Source organism: Aegilops tauschii, chromosome 5, assembly GCF_002575655.3.
Source record: "Aegilops tauschii subsp. strangulata cultivar AL8/78 chromosome 5, Aet v6.0, whole genome shotgun sequence".
NCBI classification, from domain to species: Eukaryota; Viridiplantae; Streptophyta; class Magnoliopsida; order Poales; family Poaceae; genus Aegilops; species Aegilops tauschii.
The window spans coordinates 108,522,759-108,540,752 of NC_053039.3; the positions used below are offsets into that span (position 1 = coordinate 108,522,759).

Here is a 17,994-nt window from a genome sequence, read left to right on the forward strand (position 1 = left end):
GGAGGGGGAATCCCTCACCGGTGGCCATCTTCATCATCCCGGCGCTCTCCATGACGAGGAGGGAGTAGTTCACCCTCGGGGATGAGGGTATGTACCAGTAGCTATGTGTTTGATCTCTCTCTCTCTCGCTCTCTCTCTCTCTCTCGTGTTCTTGAGGTGATACGATCTTGATGTATCACAAGCTTTGCTATTATAGTTGGATCTTATGATGTTTCTCCCCCTCTACTCTCTTGTAATGGATTGAGTTTTCCCATTGAAGTTATCTTATCGGATTGAGCCTTTAATGATTTGAGAACACTTGATGTATGTCTTGCATGTGCTTATCTGTGGTGACAATGGGATATTCACATCATCAACTTGATGTATGTTTTGGTGATCAACTTGCGGGTTCAATGAACTTATGCATAGGGGTTGGCACACGTTTTCGTCTTGACTCTCTGGTAGAAACTTTAGGGCACTCTTTGAAGTTCTTTGTGTTGTTTGAATAGATGAATCTGAGATTGTGTGATGCATATCGTATAATCATACCCATGGATACTTGTGGTGACATTGGAGTATCTAGGTGACATTAGGGTTTTGGTTGATTTGTGTCTTAAGGTGTTATTCTTGTACGAACTCTATGATAGATCGAACGGAAAGAATAGCTTCATGTTATTTTACTACGGACTCTTGAATAGATCGATCAGAAAGGCTAACTTTGAGGTGGTTTCGTACCCTACCATAATCTCTTCGTTTGTTCTCCTCTATTAGTGACTTTGGAGTGACTCTTTGTTGCATGTTGAGGGATATTTATATGATCCAATTATGTTATTATTGTTGAGAGAACTTGCACTAGTGAAAGTATGAACCCTAGGCCTTGTTTCAACGCATTGCAATACCGTTTACGCTCACTTTTATCACTTGCTACCTTGCTGTTTTTATATTTTCAGATTACAAAAACCTATATCTACCATCCATATTGCAATTGTATCACCATCTCTTCGCCGAACTAGTGCACCTATACAATTTACCATTGTATTGGGTGTGTTGGGGACACAAGAGACTTTTTGTTATTTGGTTGCAGGGTTGCTTGAGAGAGACCATCTTCATCCTACGCCTCCCACGGATTGATAAACCTTAGGTCATCCACTTGAGGGAAATTTGCTACTGTCCTACAAACCTCTGCACTTGGAGGCCCAACAACGTCTACAAGAAGAAGGTTGTGTAGTAGACATCAATAATCCAGCGCCAAATAGCGATGCCTCCATCAATCAAATCCCTAGGAATTTTCCTGCGAATAGCAACACACAAAAACAAATCTCAGAACACGGTACCACTATTTGGTACCACACCCGTTCAGGTACAACAGTCGCCTGAAATTTGTTACCGTTCAGGTACAATTTTTGATACGACCAAGGAGGCCAAGGGATGGTGTTATCAGTTTAATATGTGATCTCAAAGAACAAAAAACAAAAAACAAATTACCTCAAACCAGTTTAATATGTGATCTCAAAATAAATGAATGAAGCAACACATGTATCAATAATTTAAAAGGAGGCAGGATTGGTTTGAGGCAGAAACAATGAGCCTGTGGGATGACAGGCTTCATCTATACCCAATCGATGGCACTAAGAGACACATCACTCTGACCTATTGGTTTTGTTGTAATTATATAGAGATGGTAGGAATCCACCAAGTTTCAAACAAATATATGAATATAAGAATCTCTAATACCATATACTAATTGCTTGGAACAAAGACGTTACATATACATGGCAGGAGAAGTAGGTATTGATGCTCCTCTTCCTACATAAACTGAAATGCAAGCATTTTGCCACACATGTCCAGCTAGCTTGTAACCACCTTATAATTACATGTATCAGGATATGCACATTCATAATACTTAGAGCCCCTGGAAGAAGACCATATCATATCCTAACATGATTGGATATCTCGATTCTAAATAGTAAATATATGAATTGTAGTGTCCAATTTTTTATCTGAATTCTGCATATGACACATATACACCGAGAAAAGGAACAGTTCAGTTCTGTGACTGAAATCTATCATCCTGATAACACCATTCGTCTAATGCAGTTCCACATAGATGCGATACGGTTATAATTAGGATTGGCATGCACCTTTTCCATGAGTGTCAAAGATACAAAATTAGCAACTTGTTTCATTTGAGCAATCCCTTTGCAGCTATGTATGTCTTCTTAATTATCACTCCATAAGACAAAATGGCACTCTGTATTTCTAGCCATCAATTCAAACCTACACATGTAGCAAAGCCCCAATAATACAATCGCCAAAATGAGAAATGTTGGTCTGCTTAGAGCACTGAGGCCGACGCATGAAGTACCAACAAAAGTGAAACATGCAAACAACTATGACCAGATGCAAACGACCATGGCCGGGGAAGATTTGGAGGAAGGGAGGAACATGTACTTACATCAGTGTGAAGAGAAAACCAATAGAGAAGCTGGAAGAAGGCGCATCAAGACATAGAACATTAGGAGGCTGAGCAGGAACAGTAGAACAATAGTTTAACCTGAACCACAGTGAGAAAACATTCTCCAAGATCCTGAAAAAAAATCCATGTTCAAGCATTAGTTGTCCCACAAATGTTGTTTCTTAAGCTAATACATACTAAATGAAAATGATAAACTAAAGTACCAAATTGGAACATCATTCCTTCACTCGTGGCCGTACTGAATCCATATCCTCTTTGTTTACATCTGGTTTGTATCTGCAAAAAAATGCAACTTGGTGAAGATCTACAATAGAACGCTTTGAAAAAATATTGCATGCATGGTCTTAAATATTGATTTCTAACTATCAAGATTTGAGATGATCTGCAACATGATCATCTCCCAGGTCCCAATCCCATAAGCACTTTTCAAATTAAAATGAAACGTGATTTGAACATTTGGTTGGGTGGAGTTAAAAAGCTCAGTAGTATAAGAGAGGCTTCTCATAGATCACAAATAACCTGACTAACACCACCTCTTGTCTACTAACACTGCTGCTTCTTGCGTACAGTAAAAGAAAAAAATACATGTAAGATCAATCACTTTCTAGTGAGCTGCACTTAAAATTGATTTATCATTCACATCCATTGAAGCAGTGCCACCTTGGTTGGCTTATAGATCATCCACAGGCTGTAGATACATGTTTCAGTATTATTTTTTGAAGATTTATCATACCAAAACACAGAGCAACATCATCACACGTAGAATTACCATACCGCATATAAGAGTATTACCCTGCACTTCCTCAATGGCTATGTCAAACCCCGTGTTCTTCGAAGGCCCCTAGCTGCCGCGGCTCGAAGAGACATATGACAAGCTTCTTCTCAAGCGGCAGTCCACTAATCGAGCATCATGCTTCCTAGCTTCTCACAATGATATAAGCAATCAATTTATGAAATCTAAATGCTCTTTGAACCAGGACAGAGTAATCTTTACCTCTACAATTGATTGTGTCATGACACACATTAGATATTCCTGGCAAGGGCACACCACACCACATATAGTACCAAATCAATCTAGATTTCAAAACACCACCTGAAAAAATTTGTAGGTCGTCATGGAAAGATGAGGAAAGGGGGAAGAAAAATAGGAAGAAACACACCTGTGCCGTAGTCTCCTCCTCAAACTGGGACCTTTCTCCTCCTGGCGGCTTGTCCACGGCTCCCTTGACGCCTACGGTGGTGTGCTCCCGGCCAGCTTTCTTGGCCCTCCCCTGCTCCTCTACCCCCACCGCCGGCTTCTTGGCCCTCCTGGCTGCTCCACACCCACTGTGGGCTTCTTGGCCCTCCTGGCTGCTCCACCCCCACCGCGGGCTTCTTGGCCCTCCTGGCTGCTCCACCCCCACTGTCGGCTTCTTGGCCCTCCCCTGCTCCTCTACCCCCGGTTTGAAGACCCGACCGTCCATGCGGGAGGCCCCCTCGTCGGCGCCAGCGGGAAGGAGGAAGAAGGAGGAAGGGGGAGAAGGGATGTGGCGGCCGGCGGCTATCTGGGCGAGCAGCAAGGAGGGAGGGGGTGCGGCGTTGTCGAGCGAGGGAGGAAGGAGAGGTGTGGCGGCTAGGGTTGGTGCGGGTGTGGGCTCTGGCGCAGCAACCCCGCGACCAGGATTTGGAGCGGAGCGCGCGTGGGGATTGGGCGAAAGCCTTTTCCACCCGAGATCGATCAACCCAGCCAATAAACACGCGGCTTGAGCCCACCAGTCATTGGACAGCAAAAATGACCGCGAGGTGAAATCGGGTTTAACAGCAGGTAAAGATCCCATGGCTAAGACACTCTAGATGGCCAGATCCAACGACCAGCGAAGGAACTGATCGAGGGAGCATTCTCCAAGCGAGCTGGCTAGCCTCTGTATTGTTTTAAATGATTGTGATGTGGTATATTAGGGTGGTATCCTCCTTTGAATGATTCGAGTGACTCGACTTGGCACATGTTCACACATATAGTTGAAACAAAATCAACATAGCCTCCATGATATTTATGTTCATGGTGGATTATATCCTACTCATGCTTGCACTCAATGTTCCTTAATTTTAATGCATGTTCATGACTGTTGTCGCTCTCTAGTTGGTCGCTTCCCAGTCTTTTTCTAGCCTTCACTTGTACTAAGAGGGAATACTGCTTGTGCATCCAATCCCTTAAACCCCAAAGTTATTCCATATGAGTCCACTATACCTTCCTATATGCGGTATCTACCTGCCGTTCCAAGTAAATTTGTATGTGCCAAACTCTAAACCTTCAAATAAAATTCTGTTTTGTATGCTCAAATAGCTCATGTATCAACTAGGGCTGTCTGTATCTTCCATGCTAGGCGGGTTATTCTCAAGAGGAGTGGACTCCGCTCCTCACTCACGAGAAAATGGCTGGTCACCGGGATGCCCAGTCCCATGCTCTAAGCAAATCAAATCGAAATAATTGCAAACAAAACTCCCCCAGGGCTATTGCTAGTTGGAGGCACTCGTTGTTTCGAGCAAGCCATGGATTGATGCTTGTTGGTGGTGGGGGAGTATAAACTTTACCATTCTGCTTGGGAACCGCCTATAATGTGTGTAGCATGGAAGATATCGAGATCCCTCGGTTGTTATGTTGACAATGAAAGTATACCACTCAAAATATTATTTATCTCTATTTTAAAATCGAGCTCTGGCACCTCTACAAATCCCTGCTTCCCTCTGCGAAGGGCCTATCTATTTACTTTTATGTTGAGTCATCATCCTCTTATTAAAAAGCACCAGCTGGAGAGCACTGCTGTCATTTGCATCCATTACTATTAATTTATATTGAGTATGACTATGACTGGATCTCTTTTAACATGAATTATAATGTTTAGTCAGTCCTTGATCTTTAAGGGTGCTCTGCATTTATGTTTTACGGTCTCAGAAAGGGCTAGCGAGATACCATCTTGTTATATCATATTATGATTGTTTTGAGAAAGTGTTGTCATCCAAGATTTATTATTATTGCTCGCTAGTTGATTATGCCATTGATATGAGTAAACATGAGACCTAAGTGTTATTGTGAATATGGTTAGTCATAATCTTTGCTGAAAACTTGAATGTTGGCTTTACATATTTACAACAACAAGAGCAAACAGAGTTTGTAAAAGTTTTTCTTTATCACTTTCAGTTTATCAACTGAATTGCTTGAGGACAAGCAAAGGTTTAAGCTTGGGGAGTTGATACGTCTCCGTCGTATCTACTTTTCCAAACACTTTTGCCCTTGTTTTGGACTCTAACTTGCATGATTTGAATGGAACTAACCCAGACTGACGCTGTTTTCAGCAGAATTGCCATGGTGTTATTTTTGTGCAGAAATAAAAGTTCTCGGAATGACCTGAAACTTCACGGAGATTATTTTTGGAAATAATAAAAAATCTGGCGAAAGAATCAAGGCCAGGGGCCCCACACCCTGTCCACGAGGGTGGGGGGCGCGCCCCCTGCCTCGTGGGCCCCCTTGAGCTCCACCGAGCTCAAGTCCAACTCTATATATTCACGTTCGGGGAGAAAAAAATCAGAGAGAAGGATTCATCGCGTTTTACGATACGGAGCCACCGCCAAGCCCTAATCTCTCTCCGGAGGGCTGATCTGGAGTCCATTCAGGGCTCCGGAGAGAGGAATCCGTCACCGTCGTCATCATCAACCATCCTCAATCACCAATTTCATTATGCTCACCGCCGTGCGTGAGTAATTCCATCGTAGGCTTGCTGGACAGTGATGAGTTGGATGAGATTTATCATGTAATCGAGTTAGTTTTGTTAGGGTTTGATCCCTAGTATCCATTATGTTCTGAGTTGATGTTGCTATGACTTTGCTATGCTTAATGCTTGTCACTAGGGCCCGAGTGCCATGATTTCAGATCTGAACCTATTATGTTTTCATGAATATATGTGAGTTCTTGATCCTATCTTGCAAGTCAATAGTCACCTACTATGTGTTATGATCCAACAACCCCGAAGTGACAATAATCGGGACCACTCCCGGTGATGACCGTAGTTTGAGGAGTTCATGTATTCACTATATGTTAATGCTTTGGTCCGGTACTCTATTAAAAGGAGGCCTTAATATCCCTTAGTTTCCAGTAGGACCCCGTTGCCACGGGAGGGTAGGACAAAAGCTATCATGCAAGTTCTTTCCCATAAGCACGTATGACTATATTCGGAATATATGCCTACATTACATTGATGAATTGGAGCTAGTTCTGTGTCACCCTATGTTATAACTGTTTCATGAATAATCACATCCGGCATAATTCTCCATCACCGATCCAATGCCTACGAGCTTTTCACATATTGTTCTTTGCTTAGTTACTTTACCATTGCCACTGTTACAATTACTACAAAACTGCTATCGTTACTTTTGCCACTGTTACTGTTACTTCCATACTACTTTGCTACTAAATACTTTGCTGCAGATATTAAGTTATCCAGGTGTGGTTGAATTGACAACTCAACTGCTAATACTTGAGAATATTCTTTGGCTCCCCTTGTGTCGAATCAATAAATTTGGGTTGAATACTCTACCCTCGAAAACTGTTGCGATCCCCTATACTTGTGGGTTATCATTCCTCATTTGCTCTTGCAAGATCTTGTAACTCACCATGACGTCATCCCCTAGGATTGTGGTAACCCGTTGTGATGTCACCTGTCATTAATATTACACAAGGCCCAAATCTTAATATATCTTTTCTTTTAATGAACCTCCGAAAATCGAGGCGTCTGCGTTGTCACATATCCATTTTTTAGCCTCCTTGATTCCCGCGCATGCCACTTATCCTTCCAGCCTTATAAATAGGGCCATGGGTCCCTTTTCATTTCCCCCCTTGACTCCTCGTCTCTGTATTCTACCTCACGTCGCTTCAGCACCCGAGCTCCGCCGCCGCCGTCGACCTTTGCCACCGCCTCGTCAACGGCCGCTGCATCAACCTGAATTGACCAGAATTCGTCCGCACGCCTCCGTTGTTCAACAGCTCTGGTAAGTTATCCTCCTTCCTTTTCCCCTAGATCCCATTAGGGTTTCCATGAGTTAGTCGGAGTTCATCTTCGTTCTTCGCTGTAGCTTATGCTTTTTTGATTCAAACTTGGTACCCCTCCTGCGCGGTGGTAGTCATGGCACTCCTTTTTGCTATTAGAGCATCTCGTTTTGTATAAGAAATCCGATCTAGACACATGAACTGCTCAAGTACTGCAATTTATGTCTAGATATTTCCATTATCTGAAGTGTCGTAGATCCAAAATCATAGCATCAATCTGTGAAACCTGTTTTTCCAACACTTAGAAATTTTTCCTTTCTCTGATCCGTACTTCAATAATTGTGTGGGTGGCTTAACTCAGAAATAGTAACCCGCCAGGTACCATTAGTCCCCTCTTAAGCCGCCAATAGCTCATCTTTATAACTTCAATGCCAATCTCCGGTTTAACACCTATGCATGCTTCATTATTGTTTGCCTTTTAAACCATCAGCCGGCTTAACCATATAATCTTGAACCGGCATAATTTCTTTCAGATCATCGAAAAAAATGGCTTAGACATACACTGCTTGCAACTGGGTCCAATCCCGGGTTACTGAAGAAGATCTGAACAGTTTCGTTGCCACTGGCACCCTAGCCAAGAAAGAGGACATCCACTGGTGGGCCCCTGGTGAAGAAAATCCTCCTAAACCCAAGGATGGAGAATTGATTGTTTTCACTGACCATCTGAGTCGGGGGTTCAGCCCACCCGGCTCAAAGTTTTTCCGTGATGTGCTTCATTTTTTCCAACTTCACCCTCAAGATATTGGACCCAACTCCGTGTCCAACATTTGCAATTTCCAAGTATTCTATGAAGCTTATCTTCAAGAGGAGCCCACAGTTGATTTATTCAGAGAATTCTACTATTTAAACCGTCAGACGGAGTTTTTGACGGGCCCAACACCGAACTCGGTGGGGTTTCAATTCAAAAGAGGAAAGAAGTCAGCTTTCCTCATGCTAAGCCGCTGAGTCATCCCAAAGACTAGAACCAAACTTGGTTATATTGTCACGATACATCTCCAGCTGGCGAGAATCCTCTGTCGGGTTACCGCGATCACCGACTTAGCAGCACACATCCACTCCCCTCACGGCTCAGTGCGAAGGAACATGCCAAATACGCACCATCATTTTCAAAGCTCAGAGCCTTTATGGCCAATGGCTTAACCGGCGTCGACTTTGTCTGGTGCTGGGTGTCCTGGAGTATCTTGCCATTAAGTCGTCGCCCCGGCTTAATGTGCGAATACACTGGCGATGTAAAAGATCCCCAGTGCCACTGTGACATTCAACTGTCTGATGCAGAAATTACTAAAGCCACAAGAAATTGCTGAACGAACCTTTAAAGGAATGCAGCAAAACAGGACTTAGTCCTTTCAACACCTTCAACAAGCCGCTAGCCATAAGTGTTGCACACCTTCCTCTCAATCAGTATTTTCAATAATTATGCCCACTTATGATCTTTTGACCTTAACAGGCTGATTCTCCCTTTTGGAAGAAGAAACCGCAAGATAAATCGGCTAAACCGGCTCGTACCAAAACCAAGGCCACCAAGAAGCCTGCCAAGAAGAAGACCACCGAGTCCGCCGGTTTAAACATTGATGATAACAATGATGATAATGAGTCAGAGGTAGAACTTGACTCTCTTGGCTCCTTTTTTATACATCTCATTGACAACGATTGTTATCAGGACGACGCAGAGGCCAGCCGTGTAGATGACGCAGAGGTAACTATTCTTTCCTCCGGCTCAGAACCTCTGCCAACACAGAAAACCCGACAAGCAAGCCGGAAAGTAAGCTTTTCTCACCCTCTAGCTCACTTGGATCCCAACTTTCTTTTGAAGAAACAGCAACACAAAGCTCGCCGAACCACCCGACATAGTGGTGGTATAATCACTTCTTCCGGCTTACCGAACACGCCGGTTCGCAAACACCGCCCAGAGGTCTTTCATATTTCTGATATACTTTATTCCAAGGCGGGTCATTTTCGACAACCTCTTAACCCGTCTGATTTAAACTATCAGGGGACTTCACATTCCTCCTCTGGCGAGTCAACGGGAACTCAAATCCCAACTTTCAAGACTATCCCTGGGTAAAGATATATTAATCATTCAAACCTTATGTTTAATCATTGTACTAACCTCTTTATACTTCTTACTTTCAGGGGCTAGGCCAAACCCAGCAAGAAGGCAAAGTTGAATAAACCGGTCGACGACTCCAACCCGTTTGAACCGGAAAAACAACAGTCAGAACCTTCTAACCCAATCGCTGAGGCCACCCTTGATGATCCACCACCACAAGACCATGAAGCCTCCATAGATCATATGGACGTTGAACTGGTGATTTCTAAGCCGCCAAGTCCAATTAAGCCTGCTGAGGAGAAGACTAATGATGTTGTCGTTACTGGGTTTGGATTCACAGGCCCGGGTCAGCCTACTGTCTTATCTAAGCACATCGCCAAGGAAGAAATTTTTGTTGAAGATAAAGGCAAGTGGAAGGTAGACTTGGAGAGCTATGCCCAATTCAATGCCTAAGACATCCACTCTAGCTACTTGAACCGTCTATACACCAGCTGTGATTTTGAAGTCGGATTAGTAAACCTGATGAAGGAGCGCTATGAGGTAAATGTTGCAACTCCTTTTTATATGAATATACTTCCCTTTAGCCGCCAAGTTTATTGGACATGATAGAATAGAATGTGTTGTAAACTTCAATAGTTGCATAGATCAAATCCAGTAGCCCCCAAGGGCCGGTTTATGCTTTCAATATGAACCAGGACTTATAATATGAGCACTTCAACTTTGCATGTGTAGCCCCCAAGGGCCAGCTTAATAAGTAAGTTAAGCCGGGACTTTAACTAGCAAGAATCAATATTGCATCCGTAGCCCCCAAGGGCCGGTTTAATCAGTCATGAATAAATCGGGACTAAGCATCCTGCCAAAAACCAATATTCCAGCTTGTAGACTTTTTAAACCTGATCATGTCATTTATCCAGGTCAGCAGATAAGTTTGTCTTAACAAAAAGCAATATGCATTAGCCCCCAAGTGCCAAGTATAATACTTGTATCGTGCTTGGGACTTTTAGAAAGTTTCAAGAAGCAATAGAAAGTTATATCCCCAACAATTCTCTACTGTAGAAAATCACTAAAATTATTATTCAACATTGCATACTAAATGCCTCTGCATATTTAATACTCCTATCCTCGAATAGAATCATTAAACAAGCAAACATATGCAAACAACGCAAACAGAACAGCAATCTGCCAAAACAGTACAGTCTGTAAATAATGCAAGAGTATCAATACTTATTTAACTCCAAAAATTATGAAAAAATACCACACTGTAGAAAATTTATCAGAGGTTATTATGCAAAAAGTTTCAGCATTTTATCACATTCTGACTTTTCTAGGGAATTTTTGTAACAGCGATAAACTTTCTGTTTTGAAACAACAACTAATAGACTTGCAGAAGAAGCAAGGTAAAGGCTATCATTGACATTTTTATTGAAGTAAAAGATACAAAAATTGTTCTAAGTAACAGCAAGAAAATCCTAACAAAAGAAACGATGCTCCAAGTAAAACACATAGCATGTGACGAATGAAAACAAAGCTCCAAGTGAGGTTACCGATAATGTTGAAGACGAAAGAGGGGATGCCTTCCGGGGCATCCCCAAGCTTAGTTGCTTGGATCTTCCTTGAATATTACCTTGGGATGCCTTGGGCATCCCCAAGATTAGGGTCTTGTCACTCCTTATTCTCCTCATATCGATATCTCACCCAAAACTTGAAAACTTCAATCACACAAAACATAACGGAGCTTCGTGAGATAGGTTAGTATGATAAAGAGCAAACCATTCACTTTTGTACTGTCAAAGACAAGATTCATAATTGTTTCCACACAATGCCTACTGTAGCATATCATTTCCACAATTTATTTGAGCAATATAAGCCATATAAACTAGGAAACAAGCAAACTATGCATCGAAAACATAATCTGTCAAAAACAGAAGAGTCTGTAATGATCTGCAGAATAACCATACTTCTGCTACTCCAAAAATTCTGAAAAATTAGGAAAACGTAGAGAATTTGCATATCAATCACTGTAAAAAAATTCAGAATTTTATCATGTTCCAGTGAATTTAAACAGTTCTGTTTCTGGAAGCAAAAGTTTCTGTTTTTGCACAGATTCAAGTCAACTATCATCCACACTATCCCAAAGGCTTTACTTGGCACTTTATTGAAACAAAAGCAATAAAACATGATTACTACAGTAGAATAATCATGTGAACACACAAAAACAGTAGGTAAAAGTGTTGGGTTGTCTCCCAACAAACGCTTTTCTTTAATGCCTTTTTAGCTAGACATGATGATTTCAATGATGCTCGCATAAAAGATAAGAATTGAAACACAAAGAGAGCATCATGAAGCATATGACTAGCACATTTAAGTCTAACCCACTTCCTATGCATAGGGATTTTGTGAGCAATCAACTCATGAGAGCAATAATCAACTAGCATAGGAAGGCAAAACAAACATAACTTCAAGATTTTCAACACATAAAGAGGAAACTTGATATTATTGCAATTCATACAAGCATAAGTTCATCCCTCATAATAATTTTCAGTAGCATCATGAAGAAATTCAACAATATAACAATCACATAAAGCATTCTTTTCATGACATAAAAGCATTGAAAACTTATTACCCTCCACAGAAGCAAATTTCTTCTCATCAATAGTAGTGGGAGAAAACTCAACAAAATAAATATCATGTGATTGAAAATTAAAAACATGATGACAAGTTTCATGGTTATCATTATTCAATATAGCATATATGTCATCACAATAATCATCATATATAGCAACCTTGTTCTCATAGTCAATTGAAGCCTCATCCAAAATGGTGGATTCATCATTAAATAAAGTCATGACCTCTCCGAATCCACTTTCATCATTATAATCATCATAAATAGGTGGCATGCAATCATTATAACAAATTTGCACATCAAATCTTGGGGGACTAAAAGTATCATCTTCATCAAACATAACATCCCCAAGCTTATGGTTTTGCATATCATTAGCATCATGGATATTCAAAGAATTCATACTAACAACATTGCAATCATGCTCATCATTTATACCAAACATTCTATTGAATTCTTCTTCTATCGATTGAGCACAATTTTCCTTTCCATCATTTTCACGAAAGACATGATAAAGATGAATAATATGATGCAACCTCAATTCCATTTTTAGTTTTCTTTTATAAAATCAAACTAGTGATAAAACAAGAAACTAGGAGATTAGATTGCAATATCTAAAGATATACCGTCATGCACTCACCTCCCCGGCAACGGCGCCAGAAAAGAGCTTGATGTCTACTACACAACTTTATTCTTGTAGACACGTGTTGGGCCTCCAAGCGCAGAGTTTTGTAGGACAGTAGCAATTCTCCCTCAAGTGGATGACCTAAGGTTTATCAATCCGTGGGAGGCGTAGGATGAAGATAGTGTCTCTCAAACGACCCTGCAACCAAATACAAGAAATCTCTTGTGTCCCCAACACACCCAATACAATGGCAAATTGTATAAGTGCACTAGTTCGGTGAAGAGATGGTGATAAAAGTGTAATATGGATGGTAGAAATATATTTTTATAATCTGAATATAAAAACAGCATGGTAGCAATCGATAAAAGTGAGCACATACGGTATTGCAATGCTTGAAAACAAGGCCTAGGGTCCATACTTTCACTAGTGTAATCTCTCAACAATGCTAATATAATTGGATCATATAGCCATCCCTCAAAGTGCGATGAAGAATCACTCCAAAGTTCCTATCTAGCGGAGAACATAAGACGGAATTGTTTGTAGGGTACGAAACCACCTCAAAGCTATTCTTTCCGATCGATCTAACCAAGAGATCGTACTAAAATAACACCATAGCAAATTCAGATTCATAATATTCAATCCAACACAAAGAACTTCAAAGAGTGCCCCAAAATTTCTACTGGAGAAACAAAGACAACAATGTGCATCAACCCCTATGCATAGATTACCCCAATGTCACCTCGGGAATCCGCGAGTTGAGTGCCAAAACACATATCAAGTGAATCAATACGATACCCCATTGTCACCACGAGTATTCATATGCAATACATATATCAAGTGCTCTCAAATCCATACAAGTATTCAATCCGATAAAACGAAATCTCAATGGGAAAACTTAATTCATCACAACAAGATAGAGAGGGGAAAACACCATATGATCCGACTATATTAACAAAGCCCGTGATACATCAAGATCGTGACATCTCAAGAACACGAGAGATAGAGATTAAACACATAGCTACTGGTACAAACCCTCAGCCCCGAGGGTGGACTAATCCCTCCTCATCGTGGTGGCCGCCGGGATGATGAAGATGGCCACCGGTGATGATTCCCCCCTCCGGCTGAGTGCCGGAATGGGGTCTAGATTGGTTTTTCGTGGCTACAGAGCCTTGCGGCGGCAGAACTTCTGATCTAGGGTAACCCTGAGGGTTTTTGAATTATTTCGTGATCTATAGGGCAAAGAGGGGGTGCGGGAGGCCACCGAGGTGGGCACAACCCCACCTGGGCGCGCCGGGCCCCCCAGGCGCGCCCTGGTGAGTTGTGCCCTCCTCGGGGCACCTCCCAGGTGCTTCTCTGGCCCACTGGATGTCTACTGGTCCATAAAAATCCACAAAAAGTTTCGTGGTGTTTGGACTCTGTTTGATATTGATTTCCTGCGATGTAAAAAACAAGGAAAAAACAGCAACTGGCACTGGGCACTGGGTCAATAGGTTAGTGTCAAAAAATGATATAAAGTTGCTATAAAATGATTGTAAAACACCCAAGAATGATAATATAATAGCATGAATACTTCATAAATTATAAATACGTTGGAGACGTATCACTGTCCTATAAAACTCTGCGCTTGGAGGCCGAACACGAGTCTACAAGAACAAGTTGTGTAGTAGACATCAGTGGAGCAGCAGGCGAGGCGAGCGGGTGCGGTAGAGCAGCGAGCGGGGCAAGCCACGAGTAGCGGCGGCGCAGACGCGGCCGGCCGAAGCGGGCGTGGTCGTCCGGAGCGGGTGCAGGCTGGCGCGGCGGAGCGAAGGTGCACGCGAGCGGCGCAGGGCTCCGCGAGGGCCGGCCAGGTGAGGTGGGGCGGGGAGCGGACTAGGCGGCGTCGTCGCGCGGGGCAGGTCACGCCAGCGGGCGCCGGGCACAGGCGCGGCGAGCAGTGAGATCGGCTTGGCGCGCGCTGGGGGGGGCAGGGGTACGGCGGTGGCTGGGCACGCGCGCGGCTGTGCGGCCGGGGGCAGAGGCGCAGCGACAACAGCTAAGCAGAGCAGCAGCAGCGGGCGATGTCGCGCGTGGCGGCGATGTCGCGCGCGGTGGCGACAGCCGTATCCTTAGCCGAGGACAGAAATGAGCAGGGCGCGCGGCCTGAGGCGGCAACGGCGAGCGTGGGGCTGTGGGCGCGGCCGGGGTGCGCGAGTGTGTGCGGTGAGTGTGGACGGCGAGCAGGGGCACGACTCCACGACAAGGTTTGGCTACGGCTTAAGAGGAGGCAAGAGGGGAGAGGGGTTGGATGGTGCACTCACCGCACGGCTCAAGACGGCCGGCGAGGGCTTAGTAGCGCTGGAGGGTGACAGAGCGGCTCGACGCATCTCCGGCGAGCGAAGGTGTGGTCGAGGTCGTCCCTGAGGGCGTGGTCGCTCCCGGCTGGTTCCAGCGGCCGGAGTCGAACCAGAGGGCGGCGACGCACCTAGCGGACACGCTCACAGAGCGCAGGGAGCTCGGGTGGGGGGGCGTAGGCACCAGCGTTCACGACAACAGCGGCTGCGGTGTAGTGGATCTGGGGGGAGAGCGTGAGAGAGAGAGGGCAGAGGAGAGGGTGAGTGGAGTGGCAGGGGCATGTGGGAGATGAGGAGACCGAGGGGGGCGGCTGCCTTATCCCCTTGCCGGGGCATCGCCGGCGAGGTGGTCCGGCTGGGGCTCGCCTCTGTAGCGACTGGATCGGGGGAAACAGGGAGGGGAAGCGACCAGTGGGGAGGTGGGCTGCTGGGTTGGGCCGCCTATGTGGCTAAGGCCCGGGGGGCAGTGGGCCTTTTCTTTTTTCCTTCTATTTCCCTTTTTTATTTTCTTTTACTTTTATTTCTTTTCTGTTTTCCAATTCCTTTTAATACAAAACAGTTTTATAGAATATAAAACTTGCTCCTAAATTAGTGTAACAAAATAGGACAATGCCACAATGTAACATCCCAAATTTTCAATTTGGAATGTTATACATTAGATCATCATTGCATAGCATATTTATTTGCATTTTCGGCAAATCCTCGAAAAATCCTAAGCAACTCAAGGACCCTCGGAGAGAGTTGGGGATTTTCTCGATTTTCATATTTGATTTTTATCAAATAATGAAACAAGGATTTTTATTTTTGTTTTTAATTATTTTTCTCTCCGAAAAATATTTCGTATTAAAATAAATGAGAGGAGAAAATATGACTTCTCCAAAATAATTGAAATATTGGAGGAAAAATATTAAAATCAAATATTGGATTTTATTCGAATTTTATTGGCAATTTTAATTGCATTAAAAAATTTAACATTTTCAAAACTGCATTTTTAGCCAAGAAAATGTTCATCTCGTTCTAATTATTTTAATTAGACGGGAAAATTTTGTTTTAGCATTTTTGGATTTTTATTTATTTTTCTGTGATTTTTTTTAGATTCGGCGAAACTATTAAAAAAACGCCGAGCGCCGACTGGGCCGAAGCCCAGCCGCGCGGCCCAGCCCGCCCGCGAGCCGTCTCCCTCCTGGAGACCGCCGCCGCCGAGTCCCGATCGGGGACGAGACCCGCCGCCACCCGTCGCCCCCTCCCCAAGGCAGGCCCCCCTCCTTATATACCCCCCTACCAAGCCGCCTCTCCCTCACCCCGTCCCCGAAGCCGCCGCCGCCGAGGAGCCCCACCGGAGCCGCCCGCCCCGCCGCCGAAGGAGGAGCCGCCGGAGGAGCCGTACGCCGCCACCCGCCGCCCCGTTCGTCGCCCCCGCCGACGCCCGCACCCCGCCGCCCCTCGCCGCCCTCGCCGACCCGCCGGAGCCCGTCCCGAGCCCCGCCGGAGTTGCCCCGACGAGGTAGCCGCAGCCGCCGTTCGTTTTTTTTAAAACCCGTTCGGTTTATTTTTTTCTTTAGTTCGGTTTATTTATTTTATTTTTTTTCTTCGGTTTAATTATCTAGTGAACGTTCAACGATCCGTTCGTTTTAACGAACGTGTTCGTCGGTTTTACGCTGTTAACGAACGTCCGTTCGTTTAACTGTTCGTCAGTTTTCTTTTTCGTCGGATTTTCTGCGATTATTCCAGATCGCGATTTCTGATCAGATTTTCGTTCTGGTTTAACTTTTCGCTCGTTTATCAGAATCAGGCGATTCAAGCACCTAGAGTTTCGTCTCGAAATTCTCTTTCCGTTTAACCTACTCAAACAAGTTTTTGCTACTGTAAAATTTGACTTAGATCCAGATTAGTAAACGAAGCTTGTTTCTTTCGCCGTTTGATTTTCGTTGCTTCGTTTGATTTGATTCTTTTTGCAAACCGGAGTTCTTAAGTTGAACTTTCTGGTTAGATCTTCATTTGAGTTTTACTTGTGCATTAGATGAGTGCTTATTGTTTGCTTGTTTGTTTGCGATAGAGTACCCGGAGTGCGCCGCTTGCTACTTCGAATCTCTAGGTTTCACGGATCATCAGCAAGGCAAGTAACACTTTGATCATACCTCTTTTACTACCCAGTTTTATTGCATTAGATCAATCCTCAAACATTGCATGGTTAGGATCTAATTAAATTGTGGGTATTGGGAAGTAGTTGAGGTAGTACCTATTACCTGTTTTATTATCAAACCCTTGGGAGTTACTTCTACGTTGCTTATATTGCTATGCTATGCTTGTAGACGTTGATTGGGTTTGAGAGATATTCACTACAGATGTGAGATTGTTAATTAATGGTTTACTTAAGGTGGCAACTAAAACTCACATCTGGGTGGATTGAGGTACCTGGGTATTCCAGGATTGCCTGTTTTCCTTTTGGACCGCCACCCAGGTTCAAAGGGATCATGAGATTTTTCATGCTAGAAACTTCCGTGTGCAGCCGCAAGCTATTATGGGCTCTAGCATAGTTGATTAAGTTGTGAGAACTCTTACAGTGGTAGACTAGCAGATGTAGGGGATGTAGGCGGTACGGTCTATCACATCGTAAGGTGCAAACGCTTCTGAAAGACTATGTCTCGGTCATCCGTTTCTCAAACATCATGTAGTGCGAGAATCCAGCGGAGGCGTTCGAGTCTTGTGGGAAAAGTGCACAAACCTCTGCAGAGTGTATAAACTAATCATGGTTAGCCGTGTCCCCGGTTATGGACATCTTGAGTATCTAGTACTTGGATTATCATGTGAATCTCATCACCATGTTACTT

At 43.7% G+C, this 17,994-nt stretch overlaps 1 long non-coding RNA gene across 1 annotated transcript; it reads right to left on the bottom strand.

Moving 5' to 3' along the window:
• Nucleotides 1-829: 829 nt before the first annotated feature.
• On the bottom strand, nucleotides 830-2,582 carry LOC120963874 (uncharacterized). Its single transcript, XR_005755574.3, has 3 exons — nucleotides 2,435-2,582; nucleotides 2,121-2,256; nucleotides 830-1,270 (listed from the first exon to the last, which is right to left on the bottom strand). It is a non-coding gene; the product is annotated as an uncharacterized lncRNA (long non-coding RNA).
• Between the last annotated feature and the right edge of the window lie 15,412 nt (nucleotides 2,583-17,994).